Genomic DNA, 18,692 nt, shown 5'->3' on the forward strand with positions numbered 1-18,692 from the left:
AACTTGGAGAACAATAAGTGGCGACGTATATCATCTCACAATTCACATCTTGCTGTGCTGCAATGAATGTTCCGATCATTGCTTCATTATAGCACAACATCATGTATACTGCATAATTCACCTCTTCTAAGTAAGGGGTTGATGCAGCCATATAAATTAGTTCTCTTGCCAAAACTGCAGCAGTTGCTGTATAGCAGTATGTAACATATTGGCACAATGTCGCCTATTTTCAGGAGATTGGTCAGGGACATGCTCATTTGTGTTGGAAGAGGAATGCCTGGGTGACCCAGAAAGCACAGGTTTGTCTCAGCTTGTGTTAAATCGTGCGAACAGACTTGGAACGTAATGGAAACTTTGTCCTCTCTAGAAACCGAGCCCACTGCAATTCAGGAGCCAGGAGATGATGCTACACATACAACAGGTGTGTAGGAAAAGTGCTTCAGCAATGTTTTCTTACAGCGTTGCCGTTACCTGCAGGCACTGCAAGCACTTCAAGTGTAGCTACTGTCTTGCCTGTACCATCAGAGATACTACAACCAATAGAGAACTCCAATGTCCCGTCAGCATCACAACCTTCCTCAAAAGAAAAGGTGCCTAGCATTTGTGGTTCCTGTGGCTTCTCTACATCAAACTATCAGCGATTCCGAGTACACTGCAAAACTTGTTCTTCTGGTAGTCGTACTTCCTATGTTTGCCCGCATTGCCACGCCAACATACGCTATGCAAAGCGGTACAGAGAGCACGTAGCTTGTTGCCGTGAAATGACAGGGAACCAATCAATGTCTTCATCAACTACGGTTCACGGTGATGACCCTGATGTTTTACAAACCGCTGTCAGCCCGTACGGGACTTCACATGAACTATTTGAAAGCTCTGCGTGCAATACTGTTGAAGCCCTTCTTTCAGACCTTTGTCGTTCTCTAGAGGGGCATCATCGCACATCAAAAAAGGCCATAGATACAGTTGTTGAGTCCGTAGGAAACATAATGCAATGTCAGAATATTCCTTGTAATATAAAGACCCTGTCCAGCGACAGGCAACGAAAATCAGAATATGTCAGGCGTGGAATATATGTCCCCCCTGAGCAGGTAACTTTACCTGATGGAAAGAAAGCATATTATGTGCCTGTCAGGCATCTGCTTGCTAATTTATTGAAGCATCCTGATGTCCATAGCTGGCTCTCTGGAGGTGTAAGAAGAAACTCCTGAGTGGGGTTGCTTCAGGATTTTCATGATGGCGTACGGGTTACATCTCACCCAGCTCTACAAGGCACGCAACAGAATGTCCTAACTATGGTACTCTATTGTGATGACATCGAAGTAGCAAACCCGTTGGGAATGAAAAGGGGAAATAGGGAGAAGCTGACTGTATTTTACATTATGTTTGCGAACATGCCTCCTTTTGTCCGCTCCCAGATTTGCAACATCTTTCTGCTCGGAGTCGGTTATTCTAAAAGCTTGAAGTCAACACAGGCCAAAGAAGTGCTTCTTAAGGAGTGTATAGAGACAGTAAATGCATTGTCATCAGAGGGGATTAGCTTTATGACAGCTAAAGGTGAAGAACTATTTCACGGGGCCGTCATTGCACTGATGGGTGACAGTCTTGCGTGCCATAATGTCGCAGGATTTAAGGAGTCATTTGGTCCAAATGTGCAGCTGAGCTGCCGCAGATGTAAGGCGCCTTCATCAGAAATAACACATTACAGCTATCACACGCAGTGCCCTCTCAGGGTGGACAGTGAACTGAAAAGGCAAGTTGAGGAACTGGAACGTGCAGATACAGAAATGGAGCGAAAAAGACTCTCAGCGAGTTTCGGCTTAAATGGGGATTCAGTGTTGACTAAATTTAATCACTTTTCACTGACTACTGATATTTTGTTCGATCCCATGCATATTTTACTAGAGGGAGTCGTAGTTAAAGAAATATCTCTGTTCTTCATGTTTTGCGTGCGAAATGTGGGCTTTCTCACACGTAGGGCATTAAATCGCTGCCTTCAGAGCTTCCAGTTCCACCCTAGTGTCAGCTCAAGTGATCGTCCACGAGTCCTTGAAGCTGACCTTTCGTTAGTGACATCCGCCAGCGCAGCATTTGTGTTAATACTTCACCTCCCTTTGATGCTACAAAATGTTGTGCCAGAATGTGAGCACATGTCATGCCTTCTGCTGCTCAGTCAGATTGTTCAGTGTGCTGGTCACCAGTTATGACCATTGAGTGCCTGAGCGACCTTGAAACTACAATAGCTGAGCATAACAGCATGTACGTAAACTTTACTGTTACGGTGTGTCCAGTTTCATTCCAAAGATGCACATGCTAGTGCATATGGTAGAGCAGCTAAGGCAATTTGGCCCACTGAAGCATCATTCTACAATGAGCTGTGAGACAAGTAACTCTCTCCCAAAATCAAAAAAATTCTACAACTTCAAGAACCTTCCCCACTCTGTGAGTGAGCTCTACCAGGTACATTCGTCTGCGAACCTTTGGAATGGCTCTGGCGCCCCAAAACTGAACTACTGTGTTAAGGACGACTTTGAACAGTACGCTGTTACGGTTACTGTTGACAACAGGCTGGTTTCAGCTGGGCTGCCGTCTGACCTGCATGGCACACAGGTTGCATTTATGACTGCTGCGTGCATCAACAACGTTGATGTCAAATCAGGAGATGTCCTGATATCGAGCACCCCTACATCAGACGTCATGTTCATAAAAGTGAAGTGATTGAAAAGTGATTGAGTACCTAGAGTAAGTACACAAGTCTCTACCAAGATTGGAGACATTTTTGTGCAGCTAAGGGACTGTAATCCTCTGCTCATAAAGTCTGTCCAGTTTATATTTTTATCTTCTGCTCACATGTTCTTTCCATGCCTATAGTGCTTTGCTACAAGTAAAATTCTCAACTGTCATTCATTTTGTTTAACTATATTTCAAAAGCCAGGATTCCTCACACAAAATACCAAAGCATCGACTTGGACAAGTTTGTTGTGTCTCTTGCAACACAATTGTTGATCCCGATTGCATCCAACCTGCACAGCTTGTTGATGCTCAAAAATCACTGGCCCAGCTTCTTGACCGAACTGGTTTAGCATAAGGTTCTCTGACGGAACCAAAAGGAAGAAAACCAACCAAGTTGATCGTGTTCCAAGAGCAAAAATAAACAAAACCATTAATCAGCTTGAGCCTTCAGGCTTCTACCTTATCTTCTTTCCCTGTTCAGGGTTCATTTGCTTTTCGTGTCCTGGATTGGAAAGGAAACGTCTCAGTCATCCTGGTATGTTAAGTCTGTGCTTTATTTCATGTTTGCGTAGTCAGTTCATCGTCTTTTTAACCACATTGGAAGGGATGAAAGTGTCATTTGGGCCATTTCAGCTCTAACATCCACACTCGGTGGCTTCACCCTCAAGAATTTTGGCGCTGATATTTTGTGACATTCACTGTTCAGATAAAGAGCATAGGTGCCCCCATAAAACAGAAAAAAATCTTGGCTCAATAAGTTTTGGGAAATAAAATTTTTATTTTCGGCAATATGTGCATGTTAAGTTCACAAACCACAGAAACTGCTGGACGTCCTGCATTCCTCAGCTTGGTATGGTGTTTATTCACCGCACTAGCTGTCATGGTGCCTCCTAGGAGGTCACTGAAGCCTTCGTGCCGAAAGATTTGTGAATGGAAGCGGCAAAGTCGTTCCCGTTCCAAAGCACCTTCAACCCTCTTACATCGAGGGCGGATGCAAGGTAGTCAGGAAAAATATTTAAAAAAATAAATAGAGGCAGGGGAAGCAGTTCGCACTTCAGTCTTTTTTTTTCTTCATTTTTGCACTTCAGTTATTCGTGGAACACTGACAATGCAGAGCAGTGTTCAGGGCCACAGATTTACGTCAAATTGTGCTCAACAAGTCAAGGAATATGCCGCTGAATGAACTAATGACAACTTTGTCCTTTGTCGACATAAAGATTTGAGCAGCAGGAGTTTAATTTCATCCACCTTAAACGCGATTTTTTTGCACAACTGTCATGAAGGCATCTTGAACATATGCATGAGATTTTTTTTCAGACGCTCTGGTTTATACTTGCCGCTGAAGTGACCTTTAAAAACAAAAACCCTCGTAGAAACTCTAGGTGGGACCAATTAAGTTATGTGTGGTGTTCACGTTTATGCAGTGATAACGGGCTAATTGTGAACCAGGAGCCTTGGATACTTCGGCAACAGTACAATGCACTTGGACGATGCTTGTTGAAATGCCATCCACACACAACCTGGCCCAAAGCCAAGCCGGGAACAAAGACAGAGAATGGGAGACACTGCTGGGTGAGCTATTTAGGAGAGTGCAGTCTTCTTTGGCAGCTCAGATATAGGAGTGCCAACGTGGAAAAAGAACGAAGCATCAAAAAGATTTAATTCCAACAAGCTTGCACCCCGAGCTGGTGCTTCATTACGTTGCACAAAAAAAAAACCTTACTTACCACAGAGTTAATCCCCCTGTCCCCCACTCCTTCCTGCTGTCCTCTCTCCATCTGTCCACATCTGTACGCCGCTCATAGCCACAGTTGCTTCGCGGCGCTAACACCCAATAAAAAAAAACGTTACCACAGAGCGCCTCATAAAGAGAGGGACGACCCTATGCTACTTCAGTAAGAAGCAGGTGCTACATAATTAGTGGCACCTGTTTGTTACTCAAGCAGTAGAATAGCAGCGCTCATCGCTCTCCCTGTGAAGTTCTCCGCTGCGGCTAAACAAAGACACCCTGTATATGAATGTAGAGAGCAGAAGGAACGTGAGAGCCACAGTTCACACAAGAAAAAAAGGAAAAGAGGGAGCAGAAAGCGATACAGCACATTGCTAAAGAAACGCGAAGAAGTGGCTCTTGGGCTGGAGAGAGTCCTTCCAAAGGAACGGTTACAAGTCCTGCATTTGGTAGTACTGTCGAAAGAAGGGAGATGATGCAGACAAGCTGATGCATGATGAAAAACGAAAAAAAGAAAGAAACTGAGACAAGGACGAATGAGACGGAACACACACACACGAGTTCTCAGACGCAGCAAAATTTTTATGCAAACTTTCTCTTAAATCACTCCCACTCCTCGGATCTATTGCCCTAAGAAATTCTGATGAGCTGCTAGAGTGTATTGCCCCCTTTCACGGTGTGGCTGTTTCCTGTTGTCTCTAGACATCAAGGACCTTTAATATTCCATGAAGGTACTGCTGTTACTTAAACGAACTGCTGACCTAATTCAAAACAATGTATCATCTTTCCAAAGCCGCCGCATGTCTGCTGCCAATTTCCTTTCCATTCTTCAGTGCTACCTTGAATCCACCGTTGTAGACTGGGAGGGCAAATCCTTCATCCTAGCTGAAGGAGTATGCATTGGCTCTTCCGTGGCTCCCGTACTGGCAGAGATACACCTTAATTCGTTTGATCGTGTTGTTCAATCTTGAATTTCCAAAACTGGAGGCGGTATGCTTTTGATTCGTCGGTATGTCGATGACATCATTTTGCTAACAAATGTTCCCTCACTGGTTCCCAAAACCCTAACGAGCACTGTCACTTCGTATGCCCCTGAACTAAACTTTTCTGTCGAGCTCGCCATGGCCCACGAGCAAAGATTCTTGGATCTCAGCTTGGTTTGTAAAAGTGGTCTTTGTTGGTTTTATGGTAAGTACAATGCAAAGCTGCTCCCTCCTCAGCGCAGCTCCTACTCTAAGATTGTAAAATTTGGCATTGTTTCATCGCTCCAAAAAGTGGCCACTTCTAAAAGCTGTGCTCATTACATCGCTTCCAGTCTGCAACGTCAATATCGAGATTGTTGCATGCTGGCTATGATCCTCATCTCATTGCTACACGAGCCTTACGGTAGATGCGTAAGATGTTCCCTCAAAACCCTTCGGAACAACAGTCAAGCGTTTCCCCCTCTGGCCGCACTGTTGCATTCCATACTATCATTCTGTATCTCACAACATACTAGCTGTCACTAAGAATTTTGGCATAAACATTGTTTTCACCAATGTATTCAAACTAAACAGACTCACACCTTTCACTTCCTCCTTTTCTGACAATTGTATTGTTAATCACAGAGACCCTTCCGTCATATGCTGTAAATGGGTTGTGTACTGTGTGCCTTTCCTATGCGGATTATGCTATGTAGGCCACACAGGCCGCTGCTTGAATGATCAGCTCCGGGAACACAACGCCAATGCCGAGAAAGACTGGTTGTCTCGTAATCTTGTCAGGCACCTACGCGAATGTCACGGGTCTAAGCCTATTTTTGAGGAAACGGACGTTTTGTGGAAAGAAAGGAACCTGTCGCGACGGCTCCTCAGAGAATCTGTGGAGATAGCCGCTCGCGGTCACACTCTAAACAAGCCTACTTTGGTCCCTCTCTCTCCCATTCGGAGGTTCTTACGTATAGAAGGAACGTTCTGTCTATTAAACTTCGCTGCGTCTGAGAACTCGTGTGTATGTGCGTTCCGTCTCTTCGTCCTTGTCTCTTTCTCTTTCTTTTTTTTCTTTTTTAAACCTGGAAAAGGTGGGAATTGTCAAAGAAAGCTACCAATGGTAGCTTGCAGTGTCATTCCATTGTTCAAATTCAAATTGGCTCCTATTGTGCAAGTGTTTTCGTTCAGAATGGCTTCTAATTATCTCCATCGCTTTCAGCCACGGTGTAAGATAAAGATAAGAGGTGATGACACCCACGCCAGCCCCAGGCCCAGGCCCCCTCCAGGCCTCCTCGCCTGATCGCCATCTCTCGGCGCGCAGTATGACTGACAGGACCGCCAAATGTTACCGATGCCTTTCCCGGCGTTGCAAGCGAATGTCTTGTGCTCTTGGCCTCGGCAGCTATGCGCACCGTCAGATGGCGATCAGGCGAGGGGGCCTGGAAAGCGAACATTATCTGGACGCCGCCTTCGCATGGCGAGACAAGAGAGTGTCATCACCTCTTATCTTTATCTTACACCGTGCTTTCAGCACTCCTGGTTAAGCTTTTGGGACACTAACATTAATGATTGGGGGCTTACGTTGCGAGACAACTATGATTGCGGGACACTGAGCTGTGTAGTAGTTGTGACTTAATTAACCACATGATGTAAGTAATTAGCTTGTAATTGTCCTCTTCCAGAGCGTGTTTATGAACCGACTGGCACTGAAACGCAAAATCCGAAGGCTGAGGGTGAGGCGTGGAAAAAACAACTGTCGTGCAACTGAATCCCAGTATGTGGCACTGCATGACACTGACGATGTTCTTGGTACTATTGAAAGAGGTCTGAGCTGTGATGAAGCCCTAAATAAATTAAACGTAAGTGCAGTAACTGCAGCTGACCTTGGATGAATTGCTTGTGCCATAAAACTGAGACTGAAGAATTTCCTTTCCCTGCTGGAATTCAACACAACAACTTAACGACTACAACTTAATTTCCATGTCAGTCAATGAGTCTTTGTTAAATACCCATCATCAATTGGTATTTTGCGCACCATGTGCGTCCGCTGACTTATTATTGGTTATTATTCCATTATATACGCATTCCGTTATTTGTACTCTGTTCCATGGTTATGCTGAAGTTTTTTATCTTTACAGACATTAGAGAGCCTCGAAGGGCAAGTGCTGAGCATCAGAGTGCCACGTGTGCAGCGGCTGCTTCAGGCATCCTACGATGTTAGACGGCTTGAGTATTGTGAGAAACTACCATCATACCTCTTGAATGAGGACACGGTATGTTTGGCTTCCAGAACCCCCGGTGACATGCTGGTGACATGACATGAAACCCCCTATAAGCGTGTAGTAGTGACTTGCCATTTCTTAATTTTTCTCTTGACCTGACCCTTGACCCTGAACCTGGGGAGACACAAAAAATGTAACAGGACACGAAAGATTCAAAACTAGCAAGTGAAAGTTTATTTAGGTCTGTACAGCATGACCAGTCCCATACACAAAGTCTCCTAGTGTTCTTGAAAGCGAGACCGAAGGTCGGCCCACACAATGGGCACTAGGGAGAATAGCCGTAGCCTCCCAAAACACATGCTGCTTGTTGTTGGTCTCGCAGCATAAGACGACCGTGTTCTTCCAGATCGGCCTGCTCTTTATGCAAGCCGATTTGGAAGAACACGGCCGTCTTACGCCGCAAGACCAACAACAAGAAGCGTGTGTTTCGGGAGGTGCTAGAGCTATTCTACGTATAGCCCATTGTGTGAGCCAACTTTCGGTCTCTCTTTTGAGGACACTGGGAGAGTTTGTATATGGGACTGGCTGTGGTGTAGAGACCTAAATAAACTTTCACTTGCGAGTTTTGAATCTTTCATGTCGTGTCGTCCTTTTGTGTCTCCCCAGGTTCAGGGTTCTTTTTTTGTATGCAGCACAGTGCCAGTGATAAACACTTGCTACAAAGCATTTAGGTTCATTGTGGTGGATAATGTAGCAACGGCTAAAAATCCCAAGGTCTCTTGACAGATACTCGGGTACTGTGTTGAATATAACACAAGTATGGCAGAATTACATGAACGGCAAACGGCGCAAAAACACAGAGGAGAGACGACATGGACAAGTGCTGACTCCAACTCCCTGTAATGCAAACATGGAATGCAGATTTTAACCACAAATTCAGTTCATACTATAATACAGTACCAACTATCCCAGCAAAGGAGTTTATGGCCAAATTTTCCAGATTTTCACTCGCATTGTGTTGTGTTACAACGAATGTATCCGAGTACAACCGAATTTTTAACTGAAAATATTGCCCTATATTTCCCCCCGAATTTGGCCAAAAATAACAAAGTCAGGCCTTCTGCATTAACAGCAGAGCTTGCCGGTTGCTGTTTCAGCTGTCATTTGAAGCAGAGCTCAGGTTCCAGCAGCAGATGAAGGAGATGGAAAATAAGCTGGACCGTGCAAGGAATGTATTCACTCGGCTACATGGTGGACACAGCTATGCGGACATTGACTCTTACCTTCGATCCAAGAAGAGCAAAACGTCACTCATCGTACTTGTAAGTTTATTTATTCTTATCCTTGGATATTGCACACCAGGAAACCCAAGTTTACGGGCGTATGCACAGAGCTGTACACTAGTTGTTACTTCAAAAATAAGCAACTCACGACGGATCAAGGTGAAAGCCCGGGTTTCGCTGTATTCACCGTGGCAAAAATTTTCTGGTGCCAACCTATTCACCCTCCCTCAAGCTTTAATGAGCAGCGCAATCCTCTGCTTAATATTTGCCCCAGAGAAATGTAATTTGTGTCAGACGGGCAGGGGACATTGCTGTTAGTGGAGTCCTGTGCCAGTCAGGATGGGTACAACTCTTTTTGCCGGAGTACTTGGGAACAAACAATAGCTATCCTTTGCTGCTATTTTTTGTTGTTTGCACACATTCTCTGTTTTATGTATTACAATTTATAAGTGCTTGTCAACAGGGTAGCTGTTCAGAAACTCAGCGTGTCCCTGGCCCTAGGCTGTCCTTCTCTTCAAAGAAGCAGATTGTCACAAGGTATGAGGTAATCAACCTGCAAGATACCTGCACCATGGAGAAAGCCCTTGTGCTCCTTCTCTGCATCTACTACGTGAAGAACCTGAGATACCCACAAGCTTTTGGTCAAACACTGGGGCTTGTTCAGACAGTCATCGTAGAGGACTGTTATTTTTACCCTTCTTTGCAGACACGCAAACTTGCTGCCTTTCTTGAAGAACGAACTTTGTGCACTGAGCACTCTGAAAACACACCCAGTTTCCTTTGATGTGTTAAGATAAGAAGCAAGGGGACAACTAACATGTTCGTGTGCACAAGAAGTGCAGGAGGCTTTATCACTTTACACAGAAATGTGCTACACAGGCATTGTAACACAGTGTGAGACAGCGGGTGGCCTACAGAGACTATGAAATGCTCGCTATTATGCAAGTGTGACATGTGGTCACTTATCCGTCTGCCCAGCTATTCACTGTACACAGACACGTGGCACCATATCTCCTTTCCCCTTCCCTTTCTTTGTACAGCAGTGTGTTTAGTCGTGTATATGTCTATACTATATATACTTTTGTGTCACCACTTCACTTTGTACCTGAGGAAGCGTGGACCTCCACGCGAAGCTTGTACAAATTAAACTTAAACAAAAATCTTCAGTGTAGGCTTCTGTATTTTGTTTATCTGAAAAACAGAACAAAAACAAGAAAAACAAGGCTCTGGAACTTCCGAGTGAGCGCTAGTCGGTGTTGCTTCTCTTTTTCTACACATTACTTGACATCTTGCATGGCGTTGCATTGTCTATGTAGTAGGCAGCTCTGCACATTTTTCTTTCCTCCCAGTGCTGTTAAAGGCAATTTGTTTACACATTTTAGTTTGAAGCTTTTTCTGCCCATCACCCTTGCTTATTTGTTGTCCTAACTATGACCTAGTAACAGTTTTAATGCAAAGTGTTTCTTACGATGTTAATGCAGGAGATTTCATCGCTTTACATTGAGATATGTTACATAGGCGAGGTGACACAGGGCAAGACAGCCGGTAATGCACATAGACCACGAAAGGCTTACTCTTGTTTGGCATCCGCTTTGCTTCAAGTTTTACATCCGTCAATATTGACCTTAGCTGCAAAATCGGAGCACGGAAATTTGTTCGTCAGTAACTGCTGGTAATTACAACTCGTCATTTTTCGTGGCTTGCCACCTTGCTTTGTGTTGCGTTGCCTATGTAGTAGGCGGCCCGCACATTTTTCTTATGTTACTTACTTTGTTCACATGGTTACTTTGAACATTTTTTCTGCTCGACATTCATTCTTATTTGTTAAGGCAATTACGAGCTAGTCATAGTTTGAATTTTTAATACCAAGTGTGTTGCAATGCTCATAAGGTTGATTTTTATGGGAGCACTCTACCAGGTCGTAGTAATACCCTCACGCTGTGATATTTTAAGATAAAACGTTTTCATCACTAATCTATCTCCATGCACACTTGACCACCTTGTTTCTTGTTGACAAAAACAAACAAAAACATGAATGGTGGTCAACAAGTGTCTAGTCAGTGCAGTTGGGATTCTGGGACTTGTGGAAGTTGGCTCGCGCGTCAAGCGTCATACGAGGGCGAGACGGCGTCGTACGGGCGTGCTCATTGCGCCTGGCCAACGGGTCATCGATCGTCCGACCCGTCCAAAGGCTTTGTCGCCTCGAAGTTGACGCGCCACAAGTCCCAGAATCTCAACTCGAGCCAGGAGCTACGCGCTCATCGCAATCCCATGCACCGGGTCGCCCATCGTTCTCCTCAAAGTTATGCAACAGACATAAGAAGCAAGTCCTGGCTTGATGACGATAAGTTTACCTATTAGTACGCTATGGCGGCTTTTTCGGGAGTTTTGATTCAGTATTTGGCACGTTTAGATGTTTCGGACCGCACATGTCGCTGAACGGGTATGCTGTAGCCAGAGAACAGTGACGAAATAGAAATATATGAAGACTAGTATGAGAAATGGCGAAATGGCGAAATGGACTATTTCGGCGGGACAGTACTTGTGTTTTCCCGCCTGTCATCCGCTTAGTCGTCATCTGCCTAACATCTCCTCTGCATCATGCTTGCAGGCTCATGGTAACGAGTGCTGTGCTTCTGTGCGCCTCGCTTTCCTTTTAGTCTCTCAACAGTCTAATCTGTAGCTTAGTGAACATATTGTAAAGAAAAACCAAAAGTGTGAACAGGATGACTCCTGCTCTTCTTGTTGCATTATACATGCCGCCTCATTTTGCACAGGTGTTTCACCAGGATCTCCAAGATTTCATTGATCTTGAGCCGGACGAAGTGATACAAAAAGCTGCAAAAATCAAGATTGCTCACAACTCCCGGACCACTACCGCCACCACGGTAAATTTCGGAATTCGTTTCATAATGTGGCTTTTTTAGTTTATATTGTTTTGAGATTTTATCATTGTAGCATATTACTTGAAGGCCACGTCAGAAGAGCAGCACGCAAGATTTTGAAGACGCAGCACCTCTGATGGTCCCGGGCCGACAGTAAAGCACTATTTCTGAAGCCTATGCACCAATTACTGCATGGTTATCAAAGTGTGCAACTTTTGTATAAGTATCAGAACAAAGCTTACTACAGTTTTATTGTTTGAGTACCAAGTGTTGACATTTTTCAGGCTTGTAGCTTCCCTTGAGACAACGCTCACGCCACTGAAGGACCCGGTTGATTTAAAAAAGAATCGTGCTTCCCGGGTTTGGTAACCAAGAAAGTGTCTTGTCAAAGGGTACTCCCATAAATGGGAAAACAAGACGCCACGTCGTTTCAAAGCTGTTTCAAGCGTGTGTCAAAATTGCAAGGTAAGCCACGGCCTCTTAGTCTGCCACGGCTGCTAAGTATGCTACTCGTATGCTATCAGCATTAGGATTTCTTTTGCTTGTATCTATATCTTTTTACATTAAAAATAACTGTTCAGGTTTCCGTCTCAATGCCTATACGACAGGGCGGCTTATCTACTTTTGTTGAAGTACCCCCGCTTGATGGATACTATTGGAACTGGAGGGGTACGTTTGTGGTTAATTATTGAGGATACATTTAATAGGACGCTGTCAGATGGATACTTCTGACTGCTTTAGAAGTTACTTACTTTACTTATGCTTCCTGTATCTCGCGAAACTTTGTTTGTCTTAGGAATCGTGGAAAGAGAACCTGATGCGAAAATTCAAAAATGAAAGAGCGAAGCTCGATCCAAGTGAGGAGGGAGTGAGGAACATTCGCGAAAAGCATAAGCAGAAGACCAATCCCTGCAGAAAAGGAGAAGATGGGCCAGCACCAAAGATTGTGCGCTAAGTATCCCGCATATGTGTGTGTACAAACCCTCTCATTCCCATCGTGTTATATACAGGGTGTCCAAACCAACGCGCACAAGCGGTTTAAAAAAAGACAATGCGCTCCATGTAAATTAAAACAACTGGGTGTAAACGCAAGTTGTGTTTCCGAACGCTCCTGATATTCTCATTGCGCATAACTAACTTGCAAACTTTGAAAATTTTCACTGTAGAGCTAAGGTGTAGATTGGATAGTTGTAGAGAGTGTTGAGAAACCGCCATCGCGACCATTTCCGTCTATGTACGCCCCAGGTTGAAGTTTTTTCCTGCTGACAAAGAAAGCGCGCGATATACAAGAACGTACATCGCCACGGTACCCAGGGAGCCTTCACATGCGCCTGTAAAATAGTGAATTCACTCATTTGTGCAAATGACATCTACAGATAAATTGAGACAGGCGACTGGTAATATTACTCTGCCCTGCAGTGTTGGTTCACGTAAAGCGTCCTGTCTTCGCTAAAGTAACCCCCATTTTTGTTGTGTTGCTTCGGAGTGTTCTGCAATGCATAAAATCAGTAGCTGCGAAGAACGAGGTACGCTGGTTAAATGGGGGCGCGTGCCTCTGAATGGCGTCCCCTTCGCAATGCCCTCTGCTCTTTCACTGGGGCACAGCAGAAAACTTCACATAATAACGTGGACGTGGGCCCGGCAGACCCGGCGGGCCCGGCGTGGGCCCGTGGGTGGGACGGGGCGGCGGGATGCGTTCCCCGGGCGCTTTTGTAAATTTGATTGTGCGGCGCTTACGTGACTCACTGAAATAACAATAAAAAATGCATGGTTCCTCTAACTTCCTCTTGGAGGGCTAATTTAGATTCAATGTCATGCTAAAAGTCACTTTAGTGCTCCTTTAAACCTGTTGGTGCAGTGTTAGTCGGGGCACCTTGTATAAATAACCACATGCAATGAAGTATGGTACAGCTATTTGTGCCGTCAGTTATCATTCACTTCTACTGAAATTGCGGAATTGTAATTTTGCCCCCCACCATCTCCTCCTGAAGTTGTCTGGGCTGTGGTTAAGAGCCTCCTCTCGTTGCACGGAGAGCAACGGCGCGCTAAACTAGACACGCGTAGGACAGCAGGAAGACATAAGAACGGTATTTTTCTTGCAAAATGGAGTGACGGCGGCAGATTCTATCTGGTAGCATAAACGAGCGAGCTTAACTGGACACATTTCGGGGCTGTGTTGTGATATTTGATGAGGATAAAGCTAAAAAGACGGAATAAATCCATATCAGGATGTGACAAAAGCGTAATAAGATTAAATGTCGTGGACCGTGGGCCTTTGCCGAGTGTACGTTTTATTACAACTTTCTGACGTTGTTACCAGGACATTCTGTAGATGCAATTTCAGGCCAGAATTTTTAGTGTACCACTTGTATGCTGCCATTTGCATTGCACCGACTGACACTGTTGCTTGTCTATCGTCTTTTCAAAGAAATAACAAGCAGTCTTCTGGCTGACCTTTCCAGGATCGTTGAATACGTTCTCCCTTGTTACCAATTGAAATCACATACGATCACTTCGCACCAGTCTGATTTTAATTCACACGAAGCACATAACTTTATTTCAGAACATGGACAACCTTGGAATTGAAGGTGAAAATGGCACCACCATACAGCAACACCAGGAATGGTTACTAACATCAGCGCCCGAGGAAACGGACCACTACAAGGAAAGTATGGTGGTTACAGCAAAGGCAAGGCAAGAACATATCAAGTCCCTGACAGTCCAGGAGGCGCTAAACATCTATCCATTCCTCAAGAGTCAGACAATAGTAGTTGTTAGTATTCCTTGTCACGGGATCCTCAATGAGCTCTTTCCTCAGTTACAACAATGTGTATTCTCTGATTCCAGGCCTTATTGGAGTTCGAAATACAGAGAGGAAACTGGTTATGCCAATCCCGAGTGGGTTGACGACCGTAACAGCCTTCATTAATGAACAGGAAAGTGAAGAGGATATCACTATTGTACAGTATACAGGTAAGCGTAATTCGTTTTGCATAAGTACTACCGTGAGCATTCAGGGAACACCAAGTGTGTGGTAAACGGCCTCGCACACGACTTGTGGCGGCGCCCAGTGCACGATTTGAACAAGAAATCGGTCGAGAGCGGCGATGTCGTGTTTTAATGTTACTTTTATGTATTTGCGACCTTCTGCATGGCGGGCACGAAGTCATTTACCCTCCGCTCGGTGTTCACGCTCATAATGCTCACGGTAGCACATCCACAAAAAAAGTCATAGTCAGAAGCGCACAAACACACACGGACGAAGGCACGCAGACGAACAACTAGAACAGTGCGCTAGTGTTGTCTTCTGGCCTTCGTCCGTGTGTTTCTGCGCTTGTGATTATGAGTTACCTATACCAACTAGCCCACCGTCTTTCATGGCTGTATTCTAGGCTGTATTCTTAGCTTGCACAGCGCATATACTGATGTACGTCTGAGTTTTGACATGGTAGCTACTGACAACATAGTTTCTGAAACATTCAACACTACCCAGTACCAGCTGCGTTATCTATATTCGCCTTTTGTTTTCTGTGCCAAACAAATTGATCTTACCCCACACAGTCATGTCACGGCAGCGAACACAAGCATATTCGTGTGTTGGGACACTTGAACTCTTTCTTTTTCTGACCGCATAGCATGGTATATGCACTTACAATATTTGTGCTGAAGTCGTAAATGTAAAACCAATTGCCGGCTCGCTTTATGACTTTCAGATGACACAGTTGCTGCAATTGCGCTGCGCTGTGGAGATAGCATGGATGCACTATTCACTAAGGTGTGTGCTATTTATTTCAAACTTTATCTAGCAATGGAGACCCACAATGTCACCTGCTTTCATTACCATATCTTTCTTAGTGCTATACTGTGTAATACAATAATTTCAAAGCGACGTCCTACCGCTTCATCCAGTCATCCTGGAGAAACACCGCAGCTACGAGCTCTATGTTGACAGGCAGCTGGTCTGCACATGTGACGGAGCAGCACAAGCCGTTTCTGCTTTTTTGCTACCTTTTGGATTATTAACATTGTCTACCCTATGAAGGCACTTAACACATTAACATTTATTGAGATAGTGCTTGCTGGGCTCTCCGAAACAAAACCAAGGGTAAAGTGTTTGGAATTCATTACCTTTGGAAACCATTATATGACAACAAAATAAATATTCTTGTCAAGTTGCCAAATACGTTTTGTAGTTTGTGCTTGCCATCGATCAATGATACATGGTTCGGGCGTGCGTTTTGGTGTTCAAGCAACAGTATAAAATAAGATACTGCACAAGCATATATCAACGCTGATGCACGTAACAACAAGTGGTTAACGATGAAAGATGAAAGTCACTGAAAAGGTTAGCCAGCGTTGATTTCTTAGGCAATTTGAGGCTTTGTTTGTATCTGTCCCTTCTATGTTGTTCCAGCCTCAGAACATCAGTTTATCTCTTGTTCAACAAGTGGTTGTCAAGGCACATCCCAAGCATATCTCATGTATACCATGGAACACCCCATGTTACGTACAGCATGTTACGCACCATTTTGTACGCCCCAAGGGGAATAATGCACACGCTCGAAGAGGTATAATTTATGCACGTCTAAGGTGTGCATATATACCTTCGCAAAGATATCGTTTATATACCCTCGGGTATTCATATATCCCTTTGCAAAGGTATAGTTTATGCACCCCTAAGGTGTTCATGTATACCTTCACGGAGGTATAGTTTGTATACCCCTATATATTTATATATACCTTTGTCGAGGTATAATTTATATATCACCAGAGGTATACTTCCATGAAGGTATAGACAGTATATGCCTTAGGCGGGGGTATAAATTCATGCCAAAAAAGGTACGACTTATTGCACGTCCGATTTATACCATTGAAAACAACCAGAAAACCAAGAAAATGACTTATGGCGTAGATTACTTAGGGAATCTTCGAAGACAGCTACACGTGGCTATTGAATCAGCAACCCATCCTTTCTGCACATTCCTTCTCCCCGGAGACTAAGCCTTGGGTAACATTAAAATTTTGTTCCTTGTCTGAGAACTCATCTCTTATTTGCGCCTCGTTGTCTGCTCAGTCGTCAGTATGAACCAGCTAGTCTGCGCCCTTTCATTATCATCACGGGACGTGCCGGTTGCATTGACCTCAGCTCACTTGCTGATTTGCTAGCACTACCAAACAGTCAAGGTGATAATCAGCCATCATCAACTCTGATTGATATCGAAGCTTTATTGCAAGGCAATTGCACCAAATACTACACCAGGTTTACACAGCTAAGCTTGAAACATTGCTTACAGGGTGGACTTCCTTCGTAGTTGCTTACGTTGAGCGGCAGATCTGAAATACTAAAATGCGCAGCAGTGCACACACGCGTACATTCTCATTGTCCTCTGCCGTTTGTCCTCGGCTTGTCGCCTGTCCTCCTGACTCAGCAACGAAATCACAACAAAGGATGTGGTATATCGGAAATATCTCGTTCCAGAACTGCATATATTTATTACAAAGCGAGCTTCTCTGTGAAGCTATAGGGCGCTCAGATAAACACACTTCTGATATAGTGAACTAGAATTAGAGGTGTGCTGAGCGATGGATAGTACTCTCGCTACTAGATGGTTCCACATCTGTCTCGATCGCGCGCGACAGATTTCCGCCGAACTAATCGTCACGTGACAGCTTCTGAGCCATTAGCTCAAGAGTATGTATTCTTTCTTGCATGCGCCGTGTTTCACCTTGACCAGGGCAGAGAGCCCCGCAAATGCCACACATACATGCAGTTTCTGAAATATGTTTTCTGTGCATTATCTGTATGTTGTCTCAACCAGTACGTTAATGTCGGTATGCGCGAGCTTCAATGACAAGAATAAGGCTCACGAAGCCAACTTGGATGTTTTTCAGTCTGCGCGGGGAAGCTGGCAGTTCATCATCCGTATATCACGCATTTAAGGAACATGGATTGTCTGAGTGTGGCCTCCACATATTTTTGATCATCAGCATATAACATTAACGTTACACAAACAATCTTTAACAAAGTTTAACACCGCATAACTTCATTCAATAACGATCATCATATTTACAACAGAGACAATTGATACATTATCCCATCGCAAACAAACGGCTCAATGGCTGACTACTTATGTCTATGAAGGTTAAGCATGACCACCTAAAGTATCGTTGACAGAAATAGCTCATCGCGGCGGACGCCGTCTACTCTTTTCGTGACGAAAGATAAACATTGTTATCTGCTAGCAGTGACGGTGCCATGGAGGGACTGCCATCCCCCTCAGCGAGGAGAGCAATATATCGGATGTTTCAGTTAAATTCGCGAACCGGTGCACCAATCGAAGAACTTGTATATTTGTATTCTTATATAATTACATATGTTTATCTTTTTATAAGAATGTTCATTTGTTAAGTATCTGTCCGACCCCTCCTACAAGCTGCGCTGAATGAGTGGGAGGCGGTCATTATTTAAATAAAAATTCAAATGAATGTCACGCAAAAACATTCATAGCGCCGTCGCTTTCGATGTGGCTACTACCCCTTTGGCGCCTTCAGTGGACATCTTTTAGAGAAAAATCTCCAGCCAAAGCGGGTCACTGCAGTAATTAATCAAAAGAAAAAGAAAAATGTGTTTTTATGTTCACGCGCAACCTTCAAAGTTGCGCAACCGCGCAACTGTTCAGTTCTAGTTCAGCTCCAAAACGGCGTTGACGGTTGCGGTTTGGTGCAGTTCCGGCTCGGCCAAAAATAACGGTTAGTAACAGTTGAGGAAAAATATCATACGCTCTTTGGCTGCACGTTGAACATATGTTTATAAGTCCCAAACGTCGCCACACCAGCATTGGACAGCTGTCTCGGCCTTATTGGGCCTTCATCAG

The 18,692-nt window shown here is 44.3% G+C and overlaps 1 long non-coding RNA gene across 1 annotated transcript; it reads left to right on the forward strand.

Annotated features, from left to right (window-relative positions):
- The first annotated feature begins 230 nt into the window (after positions 1–230).
- LOC135373620 (uncharacterized) lies at positions 231–590 on the forward strand. The gene is made up of 3 exons (XR_010416521.1): positions 231–299; positions 368–421; positions 478–590. It is a non-coding gene; the product is annotated as an uncharacterized LOC135373620 (long non-coding RNA).
- The last annotated feature ends 18,102 nt before the right edge of the window (positions 591–18,692 follow it).

This window comes from Ornithodoros turicata, unplaced genomic scaffold (genome assembly GCF_037126465.1).
Source record: "Ornithodoros turicata isolate Travis unplaced genomic scaffold, ASM3712646v1 Chromosome28, whole genome shotgun sequence".
NCBI classification, from domain to species: Eukaryota; Metazoa; Arthropoda; class Arachnida; order Ixodida; family Argasidae; genus Ornithodoros; species Ornithodoros turicata.